The sequence below is a fragment of the Erythrolamprus reginae genome, chromosome 1 (genome assembly GCF_031021105.1).
Source record: "Erythrolamprus reginae isolate rEryReg1 chromosome 1, rEryReg1.hap1, whole genome shotgun sequence".
Classification (NCBI taxonomy): domain Eukaryota; kingdom Metazoa; phylum Chordata; class Lepidosauria; order Squamata; family Dipsadidae; genus Erythrolamprus; species Erythrolamprus reginae.
Window position 1 is genome coordinate 30,710,695 of NC_091950.1, and position 10,952 is coordinate 30,721,646.

Consider the following 10,952-nt stretch of genomic DNA (forward strand, 5'->3'; position numbering starts at 1 on the left):
TCAGGAGGGAAATGTTTTTAATAGGAAAGTGAACACAAGAACAAGGGGACACAATCTGAAGTTAGTTGGGGGAAAGAGCAAAAGCAACGTGAGAAAATATTATTTCACTGAAAGAGTAGTAGATGCTTGGAACAAACTTCCAGCAGACGTGGTTGGTAAATCCACAGTAACTGAATTTAAACATGCCTGGGATAAACATTTATCCATTGTAAGATAAAATACAGGAAATAGTATAAGAGCAGACTAGATGGACCATGAGGTCTTTTTCTGCCGTCAGTCTTCTATGTTTCTATGTTTCATAGTAACAAATCTAATATTTAGCAATCTAAATTACAGTTTTGGGTTAAAAATCCAAAAGAAACCCCAATATATAAAAAACAAACACACAATCGAATCATACACAGAAACTACATGGGCAAGGGGGAGATGGTCATCCATTTGGCAATATCAAATTTCAATTAATAAAAGCTCTGTCTTCAATATTTGTAAATGTAATCAGAATGTCAAGTAAAAGCTAGATGGTGTTGAACTAGCAGATGACCCTCACTTTGTTAAGGACCTAGGTGTACTTAATCTCTGATGATCTATGCTCCAAAATTTTTAGCAACCGTGTTGCTAAAAAAGCCCTAAGAGTTGTAAATTGAATTCTCTGAAGCTCCTTTTCTGGAAACATTGTATTGCTAAGTAAAACTTATAAAACTTACACTAGGCCAATCTTACCGTTCATTTGTTTGGAATCTCTACAATATATCTGACATGAGTACAATTGAGCAGATTCAGAAGTATTTTACAAGAAAATATTTTCACTCTTATGTACATACCGTGTTTCCCCGAAAGTAAGACAGTGTCTTACTTTCTTTTTATCCCCAAAAGCCCCACTATGTCTTACTTTCGGGGTATGTCTTATATTGGAAAAAAAATCATCAAATTATTTGTTTTAACCATAAAATTAACATTTATTTACAACATGAACAGTATTGTATTCACCACAAAACAGCAGATGATACCCCAGTATGCCAATGTGTATGTTTTACTGATGTATGATTAATACTGTGTGCATTACCGTATTTTAAGCAGGAGGCGGCAGTGACAAGTGCAGGGGATGGCGCGGTGACGTATGGAGAGGGGGACGGCGCGGTGACGTATGGAGAGGGGGCAGCGCGGAAGTGGGCAGGAGGCGGCGCTCATTAAGATCAGAGGGGGGTGGCAGACGCGGCGACGTATGGAGAGGGGGACGGTGCAGACGTGGGCAGGAGGCGGTGCGCAGCTAGATGAGAGGGAGGCGGCAATATCCCCGTGTTTCCCCGAAAGTAAGACATATGTCTTACTTTCGGGGTATGGCTTATATTAGCCGACCCCCCCTGAAACCCCCGATACATCTTACAATCGGGGGTGTCTTACTATCGGGGAAACAGGGTAATAGAATTCCTTATGCTACTAGGCTTCAAATTCTTGGTTTGGATAAATTGGAACTGTGTCGCTTGCTGTCAAACTTAGGTATTGCATACAAAATTGTCCAGAGTAATGCTTTACCTGTAAATGTTTTTTTTTTCTGTTTTAATTGCAACAATACACATTAAATTCAGTGTAAAACTTGGCTATAAAAATATGATTTTTGTAATAGAATTGTCAAAGTCTGGAATACTCTACCTGATTCAGTTGTCTCAGCTACCAATTTTCAAAGTTTTAGTCACAAATTGACTTCTGTGGATCTCACTTCATACTTAAGAGGCCTGTAGCGTACCTGTTGTCCCTATCATTGTAGTTTTTTTAAAAAATAGTTTTTATTATATAACAACAGTAAAAAGGAAGAGCAAATATATCTTATTTTACATCACTATTTCGACGTATACTTATAATTATATAATCATTGTACTTTTCTTCTTAATTAATTTGTACAAATAGACCGTATCATTTCAAAACGAAAAGGTTGTTATATCAACATTTAAAAATAAATTCTAAACTTTCTATCTAAATACTTTGTACATTCTTGCCCTTCACTCACCCATACACCCCCCCCCATTGAACTGTTTTATAACAGTTCCGGATTTCTTTAATTGTTAGTATGCGGCATATGGCGGCCGCGGTTTTTAAGAGATCTTATTCTGACATACACTTTATCTAAGGTCAGTTTGGATTGAGTTTGATATCAAATCAATTGAAGATTTTCAGAATCTAGTATTTGTTCACTATCATTGTTATTTTCATGTGTCATCTTATTTTGTTTTAGTTTTTTGTCTTTTTTTCTTGTTACCCATTCATAATTTTTTTCCCAAATTTCATAATATTTTGAATCTTCTTTGTTTTTGAGTTTTTGGGTAAGTCTGTCCATTTCTGCACAATCATATATTTTCTTAATAATTTCTCTTTCTGATGGTGTATCCTCTTTTTCCCAGTTCTGTGCGATTGTAATTCTTGTGGCTGTGATTATGTGCTGAATCTCGGCCTTTTGGCTAAGATCAAGTGTAGTATCATTGTAGTTTTATATTATTCATGTTTTCATTTCTGTTTAACAAATGACAATAAATAAAATAAATGGATGGAAACCAAAAGCCCCTTTTGTCAATTTATTTACATAGGGTCTTATATATACAGAAAGTTACTGTGATGCAAAACCGCAAGAACTAGAAATATATTTTTGAATGGAATGGTTATGGAGTAGGATTTGTTTGAGTGTGTGCAGTTGAGTGCTTGTAAAAGGGAGCATTTTTCCTTTCATCCTGCAATGAGATTTTCATATGTCAATTCAGCCTGGAAAGCCATTTCAATGGCTCCCTTCTCGTTAAGTTCTTATTCATGTTCATTTCTCCCTGCACAGGTTAATTAGTTTCCTTTGAGATGTGTCCTTTTTTTCTGTCTTGGCAAATGACTAAGCTTCTTTTTAGCGTGCCATGCTTTCTGATGACCATATCCTAGCATAATTAACTTATTCAGTTGTCAGGTTCTTGTAGAAAGCCCTAATGTTTTTTTGGGAAGTGGAAATGACATTATACCTGGCCAAAAGCTTAGATCCACGTGGGATTTTCTCTCCTCATTCCTCACCCTTTTGGATAGGCATTGCACATTGTGTTACATTTATCTATCTATCTATCTATCTATCTATCTATCTATCTATCTATCTATCTATCTATCTATCTATCCATTTGATTTGATTTGTATGCCGCCTCTCTCCGGAGATTCGGGGTGGCTAACAGCGACAATAAAACAGTGTACAATAGTAATCTGATATTAGAAATGATTAAAAATCTATTAATATAAAAACCAAACATACATACATACATACATACATAGAATTGTAAAGGCCTAGGGGGAAAGAGAATCTCAATTCCCCTATGCCTGGTGGCAGAGGTGGGTTTTAAGTTGCTTACGAAAGGCAAGGAGGGTGGGGGCAGTTCTAATCTCTGGGGGAGTTGGTTCCAGAGGGCTGGGGCCGCCAGAGAGAAGGCTCTTCCCCTGGGTCCCGCCAGGCAACATTGCTTAGTTGATGGGACCCAGAGAAGATCCACTCTGTGGATTTTTCAAGATGATGCCACACCACGTTAATTTTGTTTCTACCTAAAAAGACTAAGTGTACTGTCAATAGTTGCAGTCATGCTTCTGAAAAAAAAGGGGGGGTGGTGAGAGACATTTGCTTATTCAAAAACCATATACAGTGTAATCTTATGGTGACAAGTTATATATGAGCAGAAAGGCAATTTTGGAGAATATATACAACTAAGAGAATAAGGTGGGGTGGACATTTTGGCTCAGTGTTTAAGACACAGGGTTGGTCAGCTGGAAAACCAGCAGTCCAGACCTGAACACCACATGTCAGGATGAGATACTGTCCTTGCTCCAGATCCTGCCAACCTAGCAGTTCAAAATCATGCAAATGTGAGTCGATAAATAGGTACCACTTCAGTGGCAAGGTCATGGTGCTCCATCATGTCATGCTGACTACATAACCATGGAAATGTTTTCAGACAGTGCTAGCTCAATGAACTTAAGACAGAGATGAGCACCACTCTCCACAGTCGACAACAACTAGCAGAATAAAATACGCAGGGACTCGTTTTATAAAAGTAATCCTTGACTTACAACCTTTGTTTACTGACTGTCTGATATTATGACACCACAAAAACATGATTTAAGAGTTCAAAACTCCCGCGAGTGTTTCCTTATTTTGAGTTCACTAGTAGTGATGGGCGAATCCAATGGTGTTCGGGTTTGGCGAGTTGCCATGAATTTTGGGTGAGTTTGCTGAACCCGAACCTGAACCCGAACCCGAACTCTCTGTGATGTCGAAGCTCCGCCCTCAGAATCCCATTGTGGGATTTCCCAGCTCCTTTTGCCAAAAGGACCTCCCTTTACTTGCTTGGAAGATAGGGCAAAAACATGGCTAGTTCTACAGTGTGATGGTTAGCACTCTGGACTTTAAATCCAGCTATCCGGATTCAAATCTCGGTGGAACCTCCTTTTTTAAAATTTTAAAATTTTTATTTTATCATCATCATCATCATCATCATCATCATCATCATCATCATCATTGAAGAGTCTTGAGACACAGCTACGAGACGGTTCTTTATTACGCTCTTTTTGCAAGTGACAATCAGCTGGAACGCGTCTCAGCTGGGCAATGGAAAACCGGCTGTATTTATACTATTTTTTCTCCCGCCCAAAACAAGCTGTCAGCGCCTTAGCCAATCAGGCGCTGACGATTAGCATAACTTCCCTAGAAACAGTTACCTCAGGCATAAACAGAGTATTTAACACCCCTCCCTTTTTAGATAAAAAAAAACATACAATTACACAGAGAGCCATGTGACATAGTCAGCCAATCGCTGCGGTCTTTGAATTGTCCTGGCTGACCTGCGCAGTTCATTAGGATCTCCGCTGTTGGCGAGGAAGGATGTCGGAGCGTCGGTTCCTTCTGAGACCCCCAGTGGGCCTAGCTGGGCTCCGGTGTCGGGAAGAGAACAAGTGGGCACCGCAATAGCCTCGGCTGTCGAAGGGGAGGTCGATGGGCTGGGCGAGCTGCAACGAAGTGGTGAGTCCATTTTTAAATCAATTTCGGCTGGTGTTGCGCTGCTCCCTGTTGCAATTTCGGCAGTTGTGTTCAGCTCGGGTTCAAGGCATTTACGTAGATGGTCGATGTGCCTAGTCCATACTCAGCCATCGTGTAGCAATATTTCAAAAGTTTTTGGAGCTTTTTGTTGCAGCACAGTCCCTTTGAGCCAATTAAGGCCCTTGTCGAAGTTTTTAGCAAATACACACTGGCCAATAAACAAGTGTCTCTCAGAATCAACAGGCATAACATTAGTTGTACAGTACATGGGGTGCAATCTATCTAAGGTAGACCTGAGTTTCCTGCCCATAAGAATTTCGGCAGGGCTTCTTTGACTTGTGGCATTTGGGGTTATATGTTGGGCCAATAGGAATTCATCTAAGTGCTCTTGCACTTCCCCTGGGCCAGCCCTTCTTAAAGCTTCCTTGGCAACACGCACATACCTCTCAGCCAATCCATTAGCCCACGGGGAAAATGGAGATATGAGCGCATGCCTGATTCCTAATTGGTCCAGGAACATTTCAAATTGCCTGGAAGTCAGCTGGGGCCCATTGTCAGAAACCAATACATCTGGGCAACCATGTGTGGCAAACAAATGACGCAAAGCTCTTATGGTAGCACATGTTGTAATGTTAGGCAGGACAATAATCTCAACCCATTTAGATAATGCATCAACCACTACTAGGAAATACTTAGTTTGAATGGGGCCAGCAAAATCTATGTGAATGCGGGACCAAGGCCCTTTTGGTTGGTCCCAATCCATTGGAGTGGTTTTAGGGAGTCTTGGCCTAGACTCCTGACAGGGGTCACACCTAGCCACCCATCTCTCAATTTCAGAATCGAGTCCTGGCCACCAAAAATGGCCTCTTGCCAAACCCTTCATCCTTACAATACCAGGATGTCCCACATGCAGCATTTTTAACACTTTTTGTCTCAATGTTTTGGGAATGATGACCCGGTCACCCCATAATAAACAACCTTTAACAATTGATAATTCCAGCCTTTTGCTTTTGAAATCCACCATCTCTGGCCCATGACAATCAGCTTCCCACCCCCGTAGCACACAATTAATTACTCTCATCAGAATAGGGTCCTGTTTAGTATGTTCAGCCACTTCCGTGGCAGTAGTCAGGGGTTTATCCTCTAACTCAATGAGTAGGACGTCTGCAGAGGGGGCAGGGTCTTGTACTAACTCAGGAATAGGACATCTGCTAAGGCCGTCCGCATGGTTAATAGTAGTCCCTCCCCTGTGAGTTAAGGTATAATCATAAGCAGATAAAAAAATGGCCCATCTAATCAATCGTGGGGACATGAAAGGTGGAGTTGGCTTGTCAGGGGCTAGGAGTCCTAATAATGGCTTATGATCTGTAATTAATTCAAAATGTCTACCAAAAATATAATGATGGAACTTTTTAACTCCTGCGACTAATGCCAGAGCTTCCCTGTCAAGTTGACTGTAATTCCTTTCTGCGCTAGATAGAGTTTTAGAGAAAAACGCTATGGGGGCCTCAGTGCCGTTAGGCAGCACGTGAGCCAAAACACTACCCACTCCATAAGGTGAAGCATCACAGGTGAGGCGTAAAGGAAGTGAAGTACTGTATTGTACCACTACACTTTTGGAAGTTAAAAGGTTTTTAATTTGAGAAAAGGCTTTACTCTCACTGTTCCCCCAACTCCATGGAACTTCTTTCTGCAAGAGACGGTGTAGTGGTTCTGCCGCTGTGGCCTTCTGCTTTAAAAAAACAGAGTAGAAGTTAAGGAGGCCTAAAAAGGCCTGGAGTTCAGTCTTATTTTTAGGCTCTGGGGCCTCTTGTATTGCTTTGACTTTATCGCATGTAGGATGGATTCCTTCGCCATCTATGTTATATCCTAAAAATTGGACACACTTTGTACCCCAAACACATTTACCAGGTTTAACTTTAAGCCCCTTGTCTCTTAGCCTAGTTAACACCTGCCGTATTCTAGAGTTTAGTTGGGTCTGATCCTTCCCTGAAATAAGGATATCATCAAAATAAGGCAAGGTTCCCTTAATTCCTATTAATAAACGCTCCATAAAACTCTGAAAAATTCCAGGTGCCACACTGACTCCGAACTGTAAGCGGGTGCATCTGAAAGCACCCCTATGGGTAACAATAGTCTGGGCTAAAGAGGTAGGGTAGTCTACGGGGAGTTGCTGGTAAGCCTGGGCGAGGTCAATCTTTGCAAACAGGGTACCCTCCCCAAGGGAATGGAGTAAATGCTGCACTACAGGAATGGGGTAGGGATGATGCTTCAAAGCCTTATTTAGAGTGGACTTATAGTCTGCACAGACTCGTAGGGAGCCATCCTGCTTAAGAGGAGTCACAATTGGGGTTTCCCAAGGAGCTTGGTCCACAGGGACCAAAATACCCTGATGAATGAGCTTATCAAGTTCTTCATCAAGTTTAGGAAGCAAAGGCAAGGGGACCCTACGTGGTTTTAAGCGGATAGGAGGAACACTAGGATCAATGGAGAATGAAATAGGGGGCCCTTTATAAGATCCCAAAGTGGGACTAAATACATCAGGAAACTCTTTGACAAAATCTGGAACCATAGGATTAGATATTCTGTGAACGCCAGATATCTCTATTCCAAGGGGAGACATCCAGTCTAATCCCAAAAGTGAGTGGGTGGGTCCAGACACTACTAGTAAAGGTAGGGTAGCTGCAAATTTCTTGTGCACAATTGGAACAGTTAACAGGCCTAGAACAGGTATAATTTTCCCTTGAAAATCCTTAATAAGTACATCAGAATACAATAAATCAGTTTTGTTAACATGAGGCATATACATTTTGACCTTAGACCATGGCATAATGCTATAGCTAGAACCAGTGTCTAGTTCCATCTGGCAAGGTTGAGAGTTTAACAGTAAAGAAATGTTAATTTTAGATCTGTTAGCAGTTACAGTGTTATTAATTGAAATTGCCCTGTTACCTCCTAAGTAGTCGCGGTTAGAGTTGGAGTAATTGTAGCGACTAGAAGAATTAAATGGCTTGTTTTCGCGCGGTTGATTTTGAAAGCGTGGAGCCCGTGGAGTTGAGAAAGCTTCCTCTGGGAGGGAGGCTCGGCAAGCCTCTGCGATATGCCCTCGGCGACCACATCGGTGGCAATTAGAATCGCGGAATGGGCAACGGTGACGGGAATGGTTGCCTCGGCAGCCAGAACAAGGAAGAGATTGTTGAGATTGCTTGAAGGGTCGATTAAAAGCTTGCCGGATAAAACAGCAGTCGTTTTCAGAGTTGGTTGATGGCTTGATTGCATTTGCAGAGTCGGTTTGTGGAGCAGGAGAGGAGATGTGGGCTACGACTTCCTGCTTGTCGTTTTGTTTCAGCTCTTTTGCCGCAGAGTCAGCCACCTCGGCTGTTTGAGCGAGCTTGATGACTTGTTGCAGGGAAGGTTCTTCCTCAGTAAGAAGTTTGTTTCTGACGGTTGCATTTCGCATACCGAAGATGAGAGCATCTATGAGGCGTGCTTCCGGGTTCTCGAAGCGGCATTTTGACAGCACGGTTCATAGGCGCGTAGCAAATTGGTTGACGGTCTCGGATTCCAACTGGCCCATTCTGGAGAATTGGTGCCTGTAGACGATCGCTGGCTTTGTTGGCTTGAAGTGAGCCGAAAGCTTCATCTTCAAAGCGTCCCAGGAAACCGAATTCGCCGGCGCCGGGTCGGTGAGTGTCTGTGCGAGGTCGAACATTTCCGCTCCACAGTAGTTAAGGAAAATCGCTCTCTTCCGATCGTCGACGGCGTCTCTCATGCCGGCAGCCTCGAGGAAAACGTCGAATTTAGCAAGGTAGGCATCCCAGGTAGACTTCTCCGGGTCGAAGTATTCGGGCGCTCTCCCGACGGCCAGGGATTCCATTCCAGCAAGCGTAGGTTCGTTCTTCTCTCGTCGCCAGGTGAAGAGTCTTGAGACACAGCTACGAGACGGTTCTTTATTACGCTCTTTTTGCAAGTGACAATCAGCTGGAACGCGTCTCAGCTGGGCAATGGAAAACCGGCTGTATTTATACTATTTTTTCTCCCGCCCAAAACAAGCTGTCAGCGCCTTAGCCAATCAGGCGCTGACGATTAGCATAACTTCCCTAGAAACAGTTACCTCAGGCATAAACAGAGTATTTAACAATCATCATCATGCTTCTTTATATAATAAAAGGGGGTTGGGTCCTTTTAAAGCTTTCTTAGTGGGAAAAAAAGAAAGCATTAAAAGGAGCCTCCAGCTCTTTGGGGGCAAAAGGGAACCTTCCCGATGTGCCCATGGAAATGATGATGATGATGATGATGATGATGATGATGATGATGATATTATTATTATTATTATTATTATTATTATTATTATTATTATTATTATTAAAGTCCAGAGTGCTAACCATCACACTGTAGAACTAACCATGCTTTTGCCCTATCTTCCAAGCAAGTAAAGGGAGGTCAGGAAGAAGTATACGTGACGTCAAAACTCCACCCCTGGAATTCCATCGTGGGGTTTCCCAGCTCCTTTTGCTTGCAGCATGGCAAGCAAAAGGGGGTGGGGAATGCCACAATGGGATTCCCCACTCTCCTCCTGGCCGACCCTGAACTTTGCCCGAAGTTTTAAAAAATTTTGGGTTCGGGTTCGGTATCACAAACGGTACGAAATTCGGTATGGACCTGAATTGTGCGAGTTTGGTTTGCCCAACACTATTCACTAGTCAGACAGTCGGCAGACTAATTTTCTTTACCTCTTAGTGAAAAAAATCCTAGAAAATGAGAAATTGTGAGAAAAAAAATTAAGACTGCCCCATCTTGACTTACTTTAGAATAAGAAATGCTGAAGAAATGCCTATATCAGTGTTTCCCAACCTCAGCAACTTTAAGATGTTGACTGAGGATGGATTTAGTTTTCAATATTTTATATGTACAGTTGAGAGAAAGGTTTAAAGTTGATAATAGGACCTTTGGAACTGAGCAATTAAAGACAGAATTTGAAAAGGAACTACATGCCAATAATCAACACATAATGGCTAAAATGTATAAGGAACACATCTCACAGCACTAGAACCTTCTGTGAGGAGATGGCACATTGACAAGTCCTTCCAACGTCATGAGATATATGCCTATTTGGCCAAGAAGGAGGCGAGCAGCCAGGTTGAATGCTAGACTTGGCCAAATAGGCTTGGACGAACTTTTTTGCCAGTTCTGTGGGCGTGGCTTGGTGGGGGTCATGTAACTTAGGGTTGCCCCCACTTGCCATGAGTGACATTGATTTGGTCATGCCCACTCAGTCACATGATCCCCATCAAGCCATGCCCACAGAACCATAGTAGAAAAAAATGAATCCTACCCCTGAAAGAGAGAGAGGGGTGTGTGTTAGTTTAGTTTAGTTTAGTTTAGTTTTATTAGATTTATATGCCGCCCCTCTCCAAAAACTCAGGGCGGCTAACAACAATCATGAAAATATACAATAAAATCCAATTCTAAAAGCAAATTAAAACCCCTTAAAATATAAAAACCAAACATATATACAAACATACCATGTATACAGTTGTAACGGCCTAGGGGGAGAAAAAAGTCTTAATTCCCCCATGCCTGGCAGCAGAGGTGGGTTTTAAGTAGTTTACGAAAGGCAAGGAGGGTGGGGGCAATTCTAATCTCTGGGGGGAGTTGGTTCCAGAGGGCCGGGGCCGCCACAGAGAAGGCTCTTTTCCTGGGTCCCGCCAAGCAGCATTCTTTAGTTGACGGGACCCGGAGAAGACCCACTCTGTGGGACCTAACTGGCCGCTGGGATTCGTGCGGCAGAAGGCGGTTCCCTGAGGTAATCTGGTCTGGTGCCCTGAAGGGTTTTACAGGTCATAACCTATGTGGTGTGTGTGTGTGTGTGTGTGTGTGTGTACATTTAAAACAATCTGGAATAATT